General features: G+C 34.7%; 1 pseudogene; it reads right to left on the reverse strand.

Moving 5' to 3' along the window:
• Window positions 1-17,311: 17,311 nt before the first annotated feature.
• Window positions 17,312-18,474, reverse strand: LOC121463267 (annotated as a pseudogene).
• Window positions 18,475-19,136: the final 662 nt, after the last annotated feature.

A 19,136-nucleotide genomic window follows, 5' to 3' on the forward strand; every position in this document is an offset into this window, starting at 1 on the left:
ACTGGACTGAATGCTGGGAGAAGTAGGCAGAGTCAGGCCATGTAGTCCTGCCAGAGATGGACACCAGAACTGTAGCCAGTAAGCCAGAGTCATGTGGCAATACACAGATTAAGGGAGATGGGTTAAATTAATATATAAATGTTAACCAATAAGAAGTTAGAGCTAATAGGTCAAGCAGTGATTTAATTAATATGGTTTCTGTGTTATTATTTTGGGTCTAAGCTAGCAGGGCTGCTGGGAATCAACAAGCAGAGAAGTCTTCCAGTCAGTTCCATATTGATTTATTAAATCCTGTTTCCAAAGTACATGATGTCTTTAGCAATAGGGGTCTTATCTTTTCTTCAAGTCACCAAGAACATCAGAAATAGCCCATATTGTTTTGGAATCTCTTGAGTATTCTGACCAACAACTACAATGTGTTTCCCTATATATAACCTGGCATTGAAATTTTTTGTTATATTGTCTGTAATAATTAAAATATTATCATCCCAATTCTTTAATTTTGTTCTATTTTCTTCTTATTTTTATTTAATCTATTATACTCTCTTTGGGTTAAATTATCTGGCATGTGCAAATATTTTTTTTATTTCTCTTGTTAATGATATAGGAAAGAATACTACATTCATATACATGAAAAAATCATCTAAATATTCCTTAAAGACCAGATAATTCCAAATGTAATAAGAATCCCTCTGGATCCTTCATAACTAACTACCTGCCTATGGTCAGGTTTTTATCATTTAATCTAGCTGGAAGCTCCTCCACCAAACCCAAGACCTTCCCCAGGCTGTAGTACTTAAAGGATCCTTGAAAAGAATTTCAATTACCGTCTTGTACTTCTCTTCAATATTAAAGAAGCACAGTAGATTTCTTTTTTTTTTCTTGGAAAGAAATCTCACATTAGTGAATATAAATAGAAGTTATGCTATTTTAAGAAAAACAACAGCTATACCTCCAAAGGCTATTAAATATTATAGAGAGAATACTAAAAGTTAAAGTATTCTCTGAGAATCAATCTCATCCTAAGAGGAAAACCCAACAATCTAAAATAAACATAAAAGTATTTTCTTTAAATGTATTGTCTCTTAAATATATTCCTGAATTTACATGAAATAGCAATATTTATAAAAAAATCAGCTAACAACTGAGTAAACTATAATTTATTTCTGAATGTATACATTGTTCATATCAGTTCTTGCTTATACACTTATTATACTGGAACAATTGTTTAAAAATATTTCTAGATTATAAAATAAATTTTATTTTTATGCATTATTAAATAAGCAGAAACAATACTATTTGCTCACAGAGAATCCTTAATTCATAAATAAATCTTTAGATAACAATTACATATAATTTCATAAACACTATGCATTTTTAGAAATTCACAGCTGATAAAAATAAAAATTGATATAACACATATGTATAATTTTTTCTTTAATATTTGATTTTGTGGGTTTTTTATTCTTTTTCATTTTGTTCAAAGTATTAGTAATTTTTTTTTACCCTCCAGAAGCAAGTCTCTGAGGATGTGTCTGCAGTTACAAAGCCCAGACACGGTTTTCATCAAAGACAACATCCAAACCCCTGAGTGGAAAATTCCATCCAGTCAATTTCTCGCATGATTTGTACTTAGCTTACTCAGGAGGTTTTAAGGGGCACAAAAACCCTTGAAACAATAATTCTTGAAAAAAATGCATTATGTAGTATTTGTTCTGCCCTCAATAAGTGACTTTACTCAGAACAATATTTGGAAAACCACTTTTATTCCCTTATAGTTTCTCTTACTCTGCAATGATTTGAAGTATGTAATCATTTCTTTTACAAAGCCAACCACTTAAAAATTAACAAACATATTAATATATTTAAAGGGTTGTGGAATGCAGAATACATATAACCAATATTATTGTCCTAAACTAAATAAAATGGAAAGGGTTTTCTTAGATTTTATTCTACTGAGTTTAATTATAATAGCACAAATCGATCATGAATAACATAAAGTTTCAAATAAGCCTCTTATTATTTTATACCAATATATCCACAATGAAATTTCTCAGTATACAATTAATCTCAAAGATTTTCAAAAATATGTACTAACCTAAACCTTTGGAATCCTGTGTTTATTTTACATTTAAAGCACACCACAATCCAGAGGACTTACCTGAGTTTGATGTCTCCTACATCAACTACACATGACAATACCTCCAGAAACAAATACTTGAACTCCTTAATTATTGTTCTATAATAAAGTAATTATAGTGATAGTGAAGGAAAGTTTGTCCCGGGGTTTGGAAGCAAGGCATTTATCTTTCTAATGAAGCAAATGAGAAAAACAGAGAATTTTGCAAGGACATGCTACCATATGCTCGTTATGTTTGAGTGACAACTATCCGAGAGTCAGACCTATTTAGTAAGCATCATTAGAGTCCTCCCTTTGAAAATTTGTACTATTACAGAATAATAGATGTGTATAATGCTAGGGTAGTGGCACAAGATGGAAGCAATTAAAATTGTAGAATGAAGTTATTGCAGTTTAGTAGGGATGGGTCTAGAGAGATTGTCCAGCAGATAAGATCACATGTTGCCATTCAGATGACAGACAAGGCTTGATTCCCAGCACACCCACAGTGATTCACAACCATTCTTAACTCCAGTTCCAGGAGATCCAGTTCTCTTCCAATATCAGCAGACAACAAGTAGGCAATAAGTATGCACTTAATGTACATAAATGCATGCAGGCATAAGACATAAAATAAAATTTGTAAATCTAATAAAAGTTTTGAAAAGTAATGATTTAGCAGGGAACAACAACATAGTCAAAGAAGTCTAGTTTGGAAAGGAACAAAAGATCTTTAGAAAGCATCAAATACTTTATTTGGATGTATTGGTATATGTATAAAATATTTAGAGACACTTCATTCACTTGTCCTAACAATCTAGCCTCCCAAATCCTCTCTTTCATAGAAATTTTCACTATTTAATTAGATAAATGAGAAACTGGATGTCCATAGAAGCTCAAAATCCAAATGTCTCCATTCCCACCGCACTGGGTTATCTTCATAGGCTGACATGTCCTGAGGAAGAGCTAATCATATCTGATGTGCTAGTGATCATTCCTTCTTCAACTCCTCAATTTCAGTATTCATTTCTACAGCTCTTTTTCCTTCTTTTGAAAGAGATGTTAATGATTCACTCCACCTAATATGTTTCAACAGTAGGAGGGAATTCCTCTGAACCTTGGGTCTAGAAAATTGACAAACTTTCAAGGAAAAAGTAATTCACAATTAGCATGTTATTATACCCTCCTTCTATGCATAGTATCTCTCACTGTTATTTATACCAGAGTTTCTATACTTTTAGAAAGCCAATACCTTAGAGACAAGATTTTTCTTCCTTGGAAACCATTCTTTTTCACAGAAACTGTTAAAGTCTCTCCAAGTTGCTCTTGCAGTGATAATCCACAGCAGACCAGATTTCCCGCCACATCTGCAAGCTTCTGTCTGGATAATGCCATGTAGAAAAACTATCCCAGCATCACTTCTACACTGTTGTTTGATATCTTCGTCTGATAGTAAAGTAAGTTTTCTTTCTCTAGTGTAAAGATTATTGTGCAATCGGAAAAACTAGTCATACATGAATTAATATTAATCATATTGATATCCAGCTGATGCAGTTCCTAGTTGCTCAGTTGCATATTAAAACCCCAGTGGCATGTTGTGAAGGTTTATTCAATAAAAATACAAGGGCAGAGGGCTTTTCAATGTTGCTGATGCTGTTTGCAAATTGACTGAATTGTTCTTCTTAGTCCCTGATCATGTTGCTATGAGATATCTTGCAAATACTCATGAATGCCCACAGGGAAAACACTCCTTCTGCTTCAGAGTCTAAAGCAGATCCTGGTGTATATTCTTATAAATATGTATTAAGTGCAACTCTTCATGCTTGCATATAGCCTCAGCCTTCGGATTAGAAAGTGAGAAAGTTACATGATCCTTTACAGGGAACTATGTTTTTCAAGATTTGAATTGTTACAACAGTTTAGTTTCATAACAAAATTTTGTTCTACTAGAAGAGAAATATTTCACAGCTAAGTACTGGCCATACTTTTATGGCTACATATTATCTACATTTGCCTCCAAAGTGGTTCATTTGTCATTTGACAAACCTACTCTGATATATCAATGCTAACCAAATTGAGAAGTCTTCACCAGGGATTATTCTTGTTGTCCTTTACTCCATGGATTTGAAAAAGTAAGCAGAGGTATGTAGTCAATATTATAATGACATATAGCAGTCCAAATGCCACTGAATCATAAATTTTAATCTCTTTATTATTGTGATGGCGTGAATAAGATTGGCCCCTATAGGCTCGTATATTTGAACTTAGTCATCAGAATGTCACTACTCAAGAAAGATTGATTTGGAGGTGTGGCTTGTTGGAGAAAGTATGTCACTGGGCATGGGCTTTGAGGTTTCAAAAACCTAACCCAGGCCTTTATAATCTCTCTCTCTAATCTCTCTCTCTCTCTCTCTCTCTCTCTCTCTCTCTCTCTCTCTCTCTCTCCTGACCACGGACCAGAATGTAGCTCTCAGCTATGGCTCCAGCCCTTTCTGCTTGCTGCCATGCTCCCTACCATGATGATAATATACTAAACCTCTGAAACTACAATCTTTCTTTAGTCAAAGTCACCATGGTCATAGTGTCTCTTCACAACAATAGAACATTAATCAGGACAAGTGTTTAATAACCACTGAGGTTTTTATTTTATTTATATAATGAATTGTGAATTATTTCTTATTAATGTGTACATGTTTAAGATAAAAAATTAAGATAAAATTTTCTCTAATCCATCCTATTTCTTTGAAAAAAAATTCCCTTTAGTAATTAAAACAGTAAACTGAACAAAGATGTTTACTTGATAAATCATAGAATGTGTTAACCTGTCTTGCTATCTTAAAAGATTTATTTTAATATTTTATTATATTTAGAATATTGTGCCTGCTATCTAACAACTGAAATGGTCACTATAGAAAGATAACCATTCCTAGGAAATTGATTGGCAGAGATGTTTTAACATAACAAGCACGTACAAGTTGTCATCAAGTCCTACAAATGTTTTTAAACAAATAGCCTGGAAATACATAGTGAAACAATATTTACTCAAAATAGTACTTACATTCTAGTTTCTTTAAGAATAGCCAAAAAGTTTATTTCAAAGATTTGTCAAATTAATTGATTATAATATATGTATCCTAAATGCATAAAATTGTAATATTATGTATATACAATTTTAATAGTCACATATGTGATATCAACAACAAGAATGCAAGTCCTTATTTATTTTTCCAAAATTAAAATAAGTTGGATGGTTTTGATCCCAGGTTTAAACACAAAATCAGGAATAGAAGTTTTACTAAATGTAAAAATTATTCATAATGAAAAAGAAGTAAGAATTCTCTGTCTGTCCTGCCGGGCGATGGTGGCGCACGCCTTTAATCCCAGCACTCGGGAGGCAGAGGTAGGCGGATCTCTGTGAGTTCGAGACCAGCCTGGTCTAGAGAGCTAGTCCCAAGACAGGCTCCAAAGCCACAGAGAAACCCTGTCTCGAAAAACAAAACAAAACAAAACAAAACAAAACAAAAAAAGAATTCTCTGTCCTAAGAAAATGTTTTTCTTAAAACTTCCATTTTGGATCATTGCTACTTGTTAAAAAGTCATTAAATGAAGGGAAATCTGCATTATTTTACTGTAACATGTTTTCTATCAGACTCTGAGAAACTACTTTATTCCATTCACAATGGGACAAAACTAACTTAAGAAACAGATAATTAGCCCAACTCTTTACTTTTAAAACATCTATGCAAAATGAAATGTTGAAAAAGAGAAAATTTGTAAGCATGGAGATCCATGTAATATTTAAAACAGAGCATACACTATGCTCTTGGAAACAGTGGAAACCTCTGTTTTGCTAGCTTTTCCTCATACAGACATAGTCTAAATCTATCTTTGTATGTATCTACATATCTATCCATCACCTACTTACAATTGTTTGTATCTTCATTTTATGTAATCTATCAATTTGTCATCCATCTACATTTGTCTATTTATCTGTTATCTATCTAGCTACTATCTATTTGCCACTTATTTCTCTGTTTGCATACCTATTATAGCAGCTTCCATGTTAAGAATAGTTTATGAGGGTGAAGACAAGAATCAGAAAGGCTGCTTTATGAAGCCAGTGCAGTAATTCTAGAGAGGTAACATTGATATCTTGACCAAGTAACAGAGGAAACTCTAGAAATAAAACAATTGAAATTGGAGAAGCTTTGGAATGGTCTCTGTGGGATAAATGCATTTAAAAAACAGAAAAAGAATAAACTAATGGGTATGAAGATAGCAGGAATTGAAATACACAGTACTTGCTAAAATTAAAAATGGGAGTACAGAAGACACTTGGGATTATTACAATTCTAAAAGGGAGTCAAAGTGAGCAAGATATATCTCAGAGTGATTGCTGCTTCAGGAAACCCATTACCATAATTACATAGGTCAGACACTCTTGCCCAGAAATGTGGCTTCTGTCAAGCCCAGCTGTCATGATGGCATGAATTTCCTCACAGTGGCCAGGATCATGGTCTATGGATGCTCGCCCAAAGTGGCTTTGGCTATCATTGTGAAAATATACCAAGTTATCTCCCCAAACAGAAGCAAAGTATTTTTTTTTCCCAGAAGAGTCTCTAAGTGAATTTTGCAAAAACTTTTGAATTTTGTGAAAATATAGTGAACAGAACATAGTTCAGTTTTTTTTTTTTTCGCCCTGAACTTTTCAAACCCCTCAGGACTTGAAGGAATTCCTAATAAGCCCTTAACTGTCTCGGCAGCACCACATCATTTTTAGAAAGGCCAATTTGTCACCACTCTGGGCAATGTGCTACACACAAATATTTCTACTTTATGTTTCTTTTCTAACTTGTCTCCGCACAGCCTGTGAACTCTACCTTCTCAGGCCAGCACCAGGCAGACATAGGCAATGGAGAAGCTTTTCTATTTCTGGCTGAGTGTGCACACAGTTCCAATGACCTTCAAAGGCTTTCATTCTTGTTTCGGGGAGTTTTTATTGAAAAGTGAAGACAAGTCATGATTTTAAATGACCTACCTGCTACAGACCCTATGGTTAACCTAAAACCTAACCAGTCTCCTTTGTTTTTTTTGTATTATATCACATATACGTTGTTTTGATCATAATTACTATGTACAATTATGAACTATAATATATAGTAACAATGCATGTATTTCCTCAGCATTCATTCTCTCATATTACAAACAAAATATCATGTAAAATTGATTGTCTAAAGATTTATAATAGTGATATTCTGAACCAGACTATATGTCTCACCAATATGACTGTCTAAATATGAGCTGAAGAAAGACAACAATAGACATGCCAGAGGATAGAGGAAAGACCACATACTTTAATAGTAAAATCTGCAAACAACTAAGGAGTGTTGAGAGTGGGAGAAACAGGCTGACCTTTGGAAGTACACACCATTTGGTTATCCAAAACCAAATAGTCAGTCTGATTTGTTTTTGTGAGGTCAGCAATTAATTTATACAAAAACATGAGTCTTTAAAAAAAAGATAAGGTAAAAATTACAGGAGGGTATACTTTATTTACATTGCTATGAACATTAAATTATTTGCCAACATATAACAGTTTAACCATATACACAGAGTTCTGGAGAAGTGACTCACTGGTTAGAACTACAGATGTCTCTTGCAGAGTACCCAGGGATGGTTACAAGTACTCAACTCTCTTGGATAACAAACAACTGTAACTACAGCTCCTGGATGATCCAAGGCATCTGGTCTCTCCATGGGAAACTTCTACTTTTGAGCACATACTTGCACGTAAGACAGAATTAATGATAAAACTAAGTCTTATTTTTTTTTAAATGACACTGGTACATTGTGGTCCAGCCACATCTGTTCTAGAAATATTGTTCTGCTGTAGTGCTAAAACCCACTGATATAAGTCACCTAGGATGCCTCAGCTCCAGGATCAACACCCAGGCATGGCGATCTGCAGGAAAACAAGAGTTTGCATTCTAGTCACAGCATAGCTAAAATTCTTTTCACTGATAAGATCCACCACATGCTGTACAAGGAAAAAGCACACGAGGCTGTCTTCAGAAGGATGGGCTATCTTCCAACAAACACTGCATTCTGCTACAGAAATCATTGACATGTTATTGCTATTACATTACTGTTGGTAACAAAGCCATGGTCTTTGCTTGTTGAGTTCAAACAAGGTTGCTTTCTTTGGGAAGTCAGGGACCTTGAGATAACACTGAGGAATCCAACCCTGGGTCAAACTTCCTTAAGTCACAGCTTCTATATAACATCTACCCACTTCCCCAAAACACTATGGGCAGCAGGATCATTCGCTCAAGCACCTGCAAAAACTACTGATTTCCACAGTCAGCAATGACAATGCTGTAAATATTAGCTTCCCTATAAGTAGAAAGTAACTGCTGTGAACAAAAGAAGCTCAGTAACAGAAAGCACAAAAGGAAGAAACCGCAATTGATTAAGTTGAAGAGTAAAAGCAATGGATTTGTAAAGGTCGGGAATAAAATTTAAACTATCTTACAAAGATACAGATCAACAAATACCTAAGAAGTAAGCAAAGAAATAATTAAATTAAAACAAACTAAAGGTTAACATAAAAGTATATGTAGTCATGAGAAAATAAACAAGAATAGAATTATAGCAATATGGAGAATCTAAACAAATGTGTAGTATAAAAATGATTAAGCAATGTACGACACACGCACTCACAACCACAGAACTGCAAAAGTAAACACCATTGAGGAAAGTACTTGACTCAGTTATTTGCAGGAAGGTTCTGTTAAGTTTGCGGTAGAAGTTGCAGTAGTAATATCTCAGTGATACCTTGCTTCTTTAGTCTGATGTATTTAGAAATGTGAAATTGGTATTTTATTGAATTATTTTTTTAAATATTTATTTATTATGTATTCAGTGTTCTGCCTGCATGTATCCCTGAAGGCCAAAAGAGGGCACCAAATCTCATTACAGGTGGTTGTGAGCACATGTGGTTGCTTTTCTCAGCAACCACACCTTTGGAAGAGCAGGCAAAACTCTTAACCACTGAGCCATCTTTCCAGCCCCATGTTATTGAATTATTTATGTGCTATATTAAATGTCTTGTAACTTATATACATAGTAGTATAATGTTCTCCAAAACTTTGCTCATGCATCTGTGTACAATTATGTGTGGATTCACTCATCCACGCAGTAAAAAGAGGGGGACCATAGTTTGACATATTAATCTTTGGAAACAAGATCAGTCACTAACCCTAGAGCTCATTAATTTTTATAAACTGAATATCCAAAACACCTCCACGTTTTTTTTTTTTTTTTGCCTCCATTCACCAGTGTTGAGATAATAGATATGAACCAAAATGTCTTTCTTCTATTGGGAAGCTAGGAATCCAAATATAGGTGCTTGTGGTTGCACAGCAAACATCTTCCACACCAATTCCGTTCATTCCCCTTCTCGAGTAGTTTTGTGTAGTTTGAAGATACCTCTAAATGAGATCTTGATAGCTTTAATTGAAATACTTTTCAAATTAGATAGCATTGAAAATTTTTGATTTTATTGTGCAACTACTTTGGAAATCAGTGTAGCGGTTTGTCAGAAAATTGGGAATCTACCTACCTCAGTATCCAGCAATACAACCCTTGGGCAAAAGAAGCTCAATCATACTATAAAATCATTTGTTCAACTATGTTCATAGCAGAATTATTTGTAATAGTCAGAACTTGGAAGCAACCTAGATGCCCCTCGACAAAAAAAAATGGATAAAGAAATTGTGGTACATCTACACATTAGAGTACAACTCAGCAGTAAAAAACAACGATATCTTGAATTTTTCATGCAAATGAATGGAATTAGAAGACACTATCCAGAATGAGGTAACCCAAACTCCAAAAAAATGAATATGGTATGTACTCACTCGGAGTGGATTCTAGCCATAAACAAAAGACATTGAGCCCATAGTTCCTAGAGAAGCTAAGTAATAAGGTGAACCCAAAGAAAAACATATATAGATCCAACTGAAAATTGGAAGCAGACACGATCACTTGACAAAATTTGGGAGCATAGGGTTGAGAGATCGAAAGAAGGGGAGAAAGGGAAGAGGAGGAGAGAAGGGATGGGTTGGAGAGAACTTGAAGGAATGGGATAGTTGAAATGGAGGAAGGACAGATATGAGAGCAAGGAAAGAGATATCTTGTTGAGGGAGCCTTTTGGGGATTAGTGAGAATCTGGGCTCTAGAAAAAATTCTTAGGAATTCACAAGGATGACCCCAGTTAAAACCCAAGGAATAAAGGAAAGGGTGCCTGAACTGGCCTTGCCATTTAGTCAAACTGATGATTTTCATAAATATAACCATAGAACCTTTGTCCAACAACAGATGAAAACAGAGGCAAAGACCCGCATTGGAGCACTGGACGGAGCTCCCAAGGTTCAGTCAAAGAGTGGAAGGAGTGAAATTATGAGCAAGCAGGTCAAGACCATGAGAGGTTCACCCACTGAGACAATGTGCCTGAGCAAATAGGAGCTCATCAGGTCTAACTGGACTGGGAGTGATTGATCATGGCATCAAACTAGTCCCTCTGAATGTGGTTGACAGTTGGGGCAGACTGTGTGGTCAATGACAACGGCACTGGGGTTTGTCTCTACTGCATGTACTGGCTTTTTGGGATCCTATTCTCTTTGGATGTGTACCTTGCTCAACCCAGATGTAGTGGGGAGGGTCTTGGACTTTCTACAAGGCAGAGTGCCTTGCCCTCTCTTAAGATGGGAGGGGAGTGAGGGGAAGGGTGTGTGGAGGGAGTGGGAGGAGGAAGTGGGAATTTGAATGGCATTTTTTTAAAGTAAAAAAAATCAGTTTAGTTAGCATAAAAACTCTTATACTCATATTCATTTATTTGATTAACAATGTTATTAACTAATAATAGTGCTATTGGTCTTTTCTAGTTTAGAATGGATAAGAAAATTTTAGCTATTTATTACTGTTTGTAAGTAACTTAAATGCTAGCTTGTTTAATTTGTAATTATCTGTATTTTCTAACTAAAATACTAAAACAAAAATGATTAAACAAAAAACAGTTACAATTCTATAAAGAAAATATCTTTTAATCTTTAAGCACTTAGTGAAATTTAGTTTCTTGGTTGTCTGACATTAAATTGTTACTTATCATATCAAAAGGATAGATGTAGCTTTGGCGTTGGATTCTCTAAAGAGTATGACACTTTAATGAGCATGACTTATGATTTCTTACAAGTCTGATATTTAGCAGATCAAGGTAAATTAAATATGAAAGAGACGGGTACCATATGGTAAGCTCCCTAGGAGAAATTACAGTACACTGGTGCTATTATGATAATGATTTCTTATGTTCATTTTTATACCAAAGAAGAGGAAATGAGGAATCATTATGAGCAAAGTAGAAAGCATGGTACAGAATAATATTAGAGTTAACTAAACCTATCTTCTTGTACTTACCCAATTTAAGCACTTGTGAAGGGCTAATATACTGGATTATAGCAAAACCTTATAAAGTATAAAACTCTTTTTGTCTTATGCCTACAGGGTTTCCAGCTCATTACTGCCAAAATTATATTATTGTCTGTTAAAGAAACTGGCTTTTAAAATGCATGTAAAAACTCTTGTCTAGATTTAGGTGGCCTTACTTATCTAAATTTATTCATATCTCCATTCCAGCTTCCCATGTATCATAATTAGATTATGAAACTCAAAACAATGCAAGCTTATCATCCTTTTCTAGACAAGCCAACTGTCAGGCTTCTCCTTTTTCAAATTCTATTTTAGGATACTGTTTCTCTATGTATTCACATTTTGTTATTACTGAACTATAGAGAATTCAGTGACTAAAATTGTCAGTGATTATTTTATTGATTTTTTATGTCATAAATGTATAAAAATTTAGTTACAAAATAATTTAAAATGAATAGAACTTAACTATGCTATATGTTTTAGACAATATATGGTCAATAAAAATACAAAAATAGGATGTAAAGATTAGCAATGAGTTTTGTATAGAACGATGACATAAAATACACTCAATGGCAAGATAAACTGTGATTAGAATATTTCTCTCTTTTGTTCTCTGGTTAAGGTATAACACTAATAAATAAAGGCATCGTAATTTCGAGGCTGGCAGATGTGCATCATCCACCCGCACATACATTTCTGTGAAAAAGAATGTGTTTTGACTCTTAAAACTGTTGTAATAATTGATATATGTGATAACATATCTTACAAAAGCAAAGCATCCAGCAGAGGTTTCACATTCAGAAAGGTGCTCAAATACTAATGGAAGAAATCTTATTAAATGACTGAAAGCGATGCATGAGTTGCTGGGACCAGTGGCTTCATTGTGGTGTTTTTTTTTTTTTTCCACATTTTTTTTTTTATTGAGAAAAGGAAAAAAAAAGTTTCCGCCTCCTCCCAGCCTCCCATTTCCCTCCCCCTCTTCCCACCCTTCTCCCCCTCCTCCCACTCCACTCCCCCTCCCTCTCCAGTCCAAAGAGCAGTCAGGGTTCCCTGCCCTGTGGAAAGTCCAAGGTCCTCCCCTCTCCATCCATGTCTAGGAAGGTGAGCATCCAAACTGGCTAGGCTCCCACAAAGCCAGAACATGAAGTAGGATCACAACCCCATGCCGTTGTCCTTGCCTTCTCATCAGCCCTCATTGTTCGCCATGTTCAGAATCCGGTTTTATCCCATGCTTTTTCAGTTCCAGTCCAGCTGGCCTTGGTGAGCTCCCAATAGATCAGCCCCATTGTCTCAGTGGGTGGGTGCGCCCCTCGTGGTCCTGACTTCCTTGCTCATGTTCTCCCTCCTTCTGCTCCTCATTGGGACCTTGGGAGCTCAGTCCAGTGTTCCAGTGTGAGTCTCTGTCTCTATCTCCATCCATCACCAGATGAAGGTTCTATGGTGATATGCAAGATATTGTGACGATGTTTAAAGGAACAAAGGAAGAGTGAAATCAGAAGGATCTTATGTATTTCTGACTTGCGATAATTTAGTTTTGGGCCAAGAGACTGTAATGTGGTTTGATACTTTATAAATTTATTAACAAAATACTTAAATATATTTGGCAGAAAGTAAGTTATTTGGTGAAAGTACATATACTAATTGTTTTCTGTTTTTATTAGAAGTGTATATGCCACTAAAATTTTTTCTATATTGAAAATAAATTAATTTTCAAATAATATATCCTGATTATGGTTTCTCCTTCTTATATTCCTTCTAGTTCTTCCCCACTTCCCATTACATCTGGATTTACATTCTTTCTATTTCTTATTAGAGGAAACAAAAATGTAAGAGATAATCATAAAATAATAAAATAGAATATAAATAAATCATAATAAAGAAAAAACAGAAAGAATAGAACCCGAGAGACAAAAAAACATAAGTAGCAGATGCAGATGCAGAAACATGCCCACTCATTTGTATACTCAGGAATCAAGAGAAAAAACTGAATTCATAATACATATATATGCAAAGAATCTGTAGTGTAAAAAAAGAAATGAAAAATGTTAAAATAAAACAAAAGAGGAAAAATGAAAAACTATAATAACCTTATGAGATAGTAAATCTCTAAATATGCCACAGAATTCATATTCTGTTAGCCATCTGTACTTGCGCATTCATCTACCCTTCTTAAAAGTAATTTATTTCCCAAGTGAGATTACCTTATAGAAAAATCATTTTTTTCCTTTTGCAAGTGGTTATCAGTTGGACTTGAAGATGCCTTTTTAATTAGATTGAGTGTATTTGTCCACTTCACTTAACTCTAGGATTCTTCTGGTACAGACCATATAATCCCTGTTCGAGTCGCCTCAGTCTCTGTGAGCTTTTATGTGCATGGTCCTGTTGTATTTAGAATTCCTGTTTCCTTTTGGTCCTCCACCTTCTCTGACTCTTAATTTTTTTCCTACCTCCTTTTCTGCAAGACAACTTGATTGCTGAGAGGAGAGAATTGAAGGAGGCTTCCCTTTGAGAACTGACCATTCCACGGTCTCGTTGCATAGTATCCGGCTGTGGTTTCCTCGATTTGTTCCCATCTGCTGCAGGATGAAGCTTCATTAATGGTACCTGAGCAAGTCACTCATTGTGTGTGTGTGTGTGTGTGTATGTGTGTGCGTGCATGCATGTGTTTATATGCTTATACATACATCTAGCTAAATACAGAAATATCATCTACTCAGTCGGTACAATGTTGCTTTTATGTATATTTTTGAGCTTGCCACTTAGTATTAGATAACCACTTTATGTGCTATTCCCTGGGGTGGAATGGGGCTATTTCTCTGACATCAGCATTTCTTTGTTGCTTGTAGTTCTTTGTGTAGCATTGAGACCTCTAGAACTTTCCCCTTTCCACATTAACATGTGTATTGTTTTCAATGATGTTCAAATCCTCTACCCAGGGCTTGTCTTGGAGGAGAAGCTAAGAGTGACCCTTCATTAAACCAGCATAATTCCTAGCTACAGTCTAAATATTTGTCCTTATACCCATAGATAAGTGTAATTCTCATCCCTCATCAAGGAAACTTTCTTTGGCAACAAATGGAGGCCATCACAGAAAACAGCTATTCAAGTTCAGAGCCTAGTCCCAACTGATACATCTATAGCACAACTACTGTATCTAAGACTAATGGACCACTGTGGGAAAGGAGGTGGAAATTTTATAATAGTCAGAGGAACAGAAAATTTTCTGTAAGACTGCCTCTCCTAGACACGTTAGAAGCTACACACATGAGTCTTACCAGTATGGCTTCCTAAAAATCATATTTCTTTCTGTTAAGCATCACCATGACAACAGCATCTCTATAAACACAACAATGATTTAGGGAACATATTTTATTAACATATACATTTTTGTGGAATAATTTGAGGACTTTTGGCATTTAACTTCCCTTCGAAAATGTGTAGGACTGTTGTGGTAAAACCATCTGTCACTAGGCTTTTTATCCTTGGTTGGGAGACTTACAACTGCTTCTATTTCACTAGGGGTTATAAGTCTGTTTAAATTGATTATATGATATTGTTTTAAATTTGATAAATGACATTTATCAAGAAAATTATTCACTTTTATTTCTTCCAGTCTGGTGGATTACAGCTTTTTAAAGTATGCTCTTATGAATCTCTGAATTTCCTTGGTGTTTATTCTTATGTCCTCTTCTCATTTCCAATTTTATTAACTTAGATATTTTCTCTTTGCCTTTTGTTTCATTTTGATAAGGGTTTGCCAGTCTTACTGATTTTTCTCCAGGAACTAACTGATTGATTTATTGTAATTTTGTTTGTTTGTTTCTCTTTTATTTATTTCAACCCTGAGTTTATTTCTTGCCATTTATTCCTTTTAGGTGTATTTTTTTTTCTTTTTGTTCTATAGACTTCAACTGTGCTGCTAATTTACAAATATAATATCTCTCCAATTTTCAATATAAACCCGTAATCCAATGAATCTGCCTATTAGAATCTGCCCGTAAGTCTGGGTAGGTTGGGTATTTGTTTTCATTCAATTCTAGAAATTTTTTTATTTTTTCAACAGTCTGCCTTTACCAATTTTTCATTCAGTAGTGAGTTGTTCAGTTTCCACAAGTTTGTAAGATTTCTGTTGTTATTGATATCAAGGATTAACCTTGATATCAAGAAATATCATAATTATTTAATTTTTTGTTTCTATTGATACTCGTTTTATATCTAAGTACGAGGTCAATTTTTAAAGGTTCTGAGATATGCTGATAAGAATATTCTATTATAAAAAAAAGAATATTCTATTATTTTATTATTGGGCAAAATATTCTGTAAATATCCATTTACATTATGTCCGTTTAGTTTATATCATCATTTAGCTCTATCTTTGTCCTTTTAGTTTTGCTTGTATTACTGTCTATTGGTGAAAGTAGGGGTACTAAAGCCATTCACTACCCATTTGTGACAGTAGATATGAGTCAGGATGTTGTAATGTTTCTTTTATAAAGTATAGAATGAAGCTGAATTTCATTCTCTTGTTTTCTAAGATCCTCTAACCTTTGTATCCTTGGGGGTCCTGCAACAATTTGGCCTGTGTCTTTTATTTTATATTTTTATCTTTTTGTCACATGGACTTCTCTGATACTAACCTTTCTCATCTCTCTGGATAGTGTTGTATCAGGCCAGTCTGGACAACACATGATAAAGCTCAAAAACAGCACTAATGATGTAATATTTGAGCTGTCCCTACTGCTATTAAGATGGCATAGTCACTGCATGTGGGACTTGGCTTATTTCAGGACAGCATTTTGCCCACTAACCTTTGTACCAATTTGTCTTAGTACCACTTTTTTTTTTCCTGAGAAAGTATATCTGTCACCAGCACAAAGAATTTAACCCACCACAGAAAGGGGAGTTTTGTCCTCTATAATATTTTTCACCATCAAATCTGTTTTTTTTTGTTTAAATTTGGTGAATTCTCTTAACTTCTCCATCTTATAAGTGTTCTCTCTCTCTCTCTCTCTCTCTCTCTCTCTCTCACCTAATTATATTGTTAAAGTTTCCATTTCTTGATACACGGCTTTCTTGCATGAGATTTTACTGCATATAAACAAAAGAAACCATTCTATTTTGTGCCTGGGAATTACTAAAGGAATAATTTTTCAAAGAATAGTAAATTTTATAGCAGTTGGTTTACTCAATATTTTATTTCACCATACTGCCTGTTGACCATGAGAAATTAATCAATTACATATTTGATAATACATTCTATATACATACAACTCGCTGTTGTAGAAATGCAGAAGAAGATTTTGTATATCACTGGAAATTCCTTAGGAAATAACTGTTTGTTTGTTGCACAGTTTTGTGAGGTCACTGCCATGTGTTTGTTTAAGAAAAATAAAATCATTGTTTGGGTGCAAGGGAGATGGTTTTGTGGTTCAGAGCACTTGCTGTTCTTTGGTGTAAATATATTATTTTTAAATAATATAGTGTTAATAGTATTCAGTGAAGTAAGTATTAAATTCTTTCTTTTGAAAACTGTTTCATTACTATAATAGATGCTGCTGTTGGCAATCCTGTAGAAAGAATAAACACACATTTTGCAATATTTAGGCAAATTCTATGACACTCATATTTAAAAATCAAGTTACTTTTTTGGCTCCTTGATCAAATGTGTTTATTGTCTTTATGAAAATATCTTCATAGAAGATTGCTTTAGCTCTCAGCATCCCATTCCTGAGAACTGAGGAAGCTTGCCTTCTTTTGAACAACCCAATCTTTTTCTGGGCAAGGGATATTTTTGGACAGTTCCACCTCTTCTTCACTTCTCTCAGGCTTCTTCTCATTGGCTGGGTCCTCTTGGGTTGCAGCATGAGCTTTCTTCTGCATCTCCATTATGTCTGGTGTTACATTGTCCTTTATGTACTGAGGACACTGTTTCTTATAAACATCTTCATCTTCCTCTGTTAGGTAACGCAGGTAGCCTGCAACACTCTGACTCATGCTGTACTTCGGATGAACTTCTGAGTTGAACTCCTTACTTTCAGAATCATAACAAAGGAAGAGATTGGTACTGTGAGGATTAGACAAGCTTCCATCCACAGCTCTCTTCAGGGACCCAGAAAACATTATTGCCAGTTATAGTTTAGCAAGACCTGCATCCAAACAGCAACTAAAGGCACCAGATTGACTATTAATCATTTTCTCCATTGTATTCATCTCCAGTGAACTCCACTTTCCCTTCATAGAGCTTGTCTATACTAAACATGTCGAGAAGCTTGTGAGTCAGGCGCAGCACAGTATAACAGGCTGTAACATAATTTGTAGGGCCAGTTCTCACACTGTATTGGGCTATCATATCCCCTTCAATACGGGCATATGCAATCTGGCAGATAATATCTCTGCTAATTACATAAACTATCACCCTGTCTTTTGATGTCTTGTACTTGCTTCTATCCTGAATACCCGTTTCCAAGCACAGTAGTCAGATTTACCCTCTCTCCGCTTCCTAAATCTCACTTGATAACTCTTTAAGTAAGTCTTATTCTTTTTTTTTTCAGTTTTACTTTTTATTTATTTATTTTTTAGTAAGTCTTATTCTTAACAACATTCACAGTCCCTATCCTCTGGAACAGAAATCCACAACCACAGCTCCACACAGTTGGGCAAGTCTGGTGGCTCTAGGGGAAAAGGACTGGAGTGTCATTTAACAGATTACTGTGAAGGGTAATGTAAATAGAAAAGAAACTTTAAATGAGTAAAAGTGACACCGTGCAAACTTACATCTCATTGTGAAGATTGTTCTGCTTCTGCTAATATTCTTGTCAGCTTCCTTAACTGTTCTTGATATTTCACTTTACCTCCTCTGAAGCAATCATCTCAGACAAAATGATATTTCTTAGGAAATGATGTGTTATAGTATTTTATGCTATAGATATTGTTCTTGCTAATTTCCTGTGCAATCTTCTTACCTGGAAGAAAAAGCTGAGTAAAAACAATAGAACATGAATGAATTTTGTCAACATTTTCCCTCAGCAACAGACTGTATGAACTCATTTTGTCACAGTTCAAGCTCTTGTTGAAGCAGTTAACGTTATCTGTCCAATATACGAATGCCAGTTTCATGGAAGAAAACATGTATAATGTTTAGAGTAAAATGAATGAATGTGTATATCTGCCGCTGTACCAAAACCAAAGATATAAAATTATGCTTAATAAATTGTGAATTAAATCTGACCCTGTACCAAGGTAAATTTCAGAGACCATGTATTGGAGGATATGAATGTTATTAAATGGGCATGTTTAAAGTCTCTTAAATAAAAAAAAATAAAGTAAGTGATTGAAAATCATGGCTATCAGGATCATATGATACTTTCTTGAAATAAATATAATGAAGAAAAAGAAAAAGTCTGTAATCACTTCATGCTTAGGGATAGCACTTAATGGTCATAACAGAGAATAGAAGAAACTACAGGAATTATGTTAAAAATACAGTGGAAACATACAGCTTGAACTCTCCTTTCAAAAGGCTATTGCCAAT

Source organism: Microtus oregoni, unplaced genomic scaffold (genome assembly GCF_018167655.1).
Source record: "Microtus oregoni isolate MIOR12 unplaced genomic scaffold, Mior012 000026F_ref0000081, whole genome shotgun sequence".
Classification (NCBI taxonomy): domain Eukaryota; kingdom Metazoa; phylum Chordata; class Mammalia; order Rodentia; family Cricetidae; genus Microtus; species Microtus oregoni.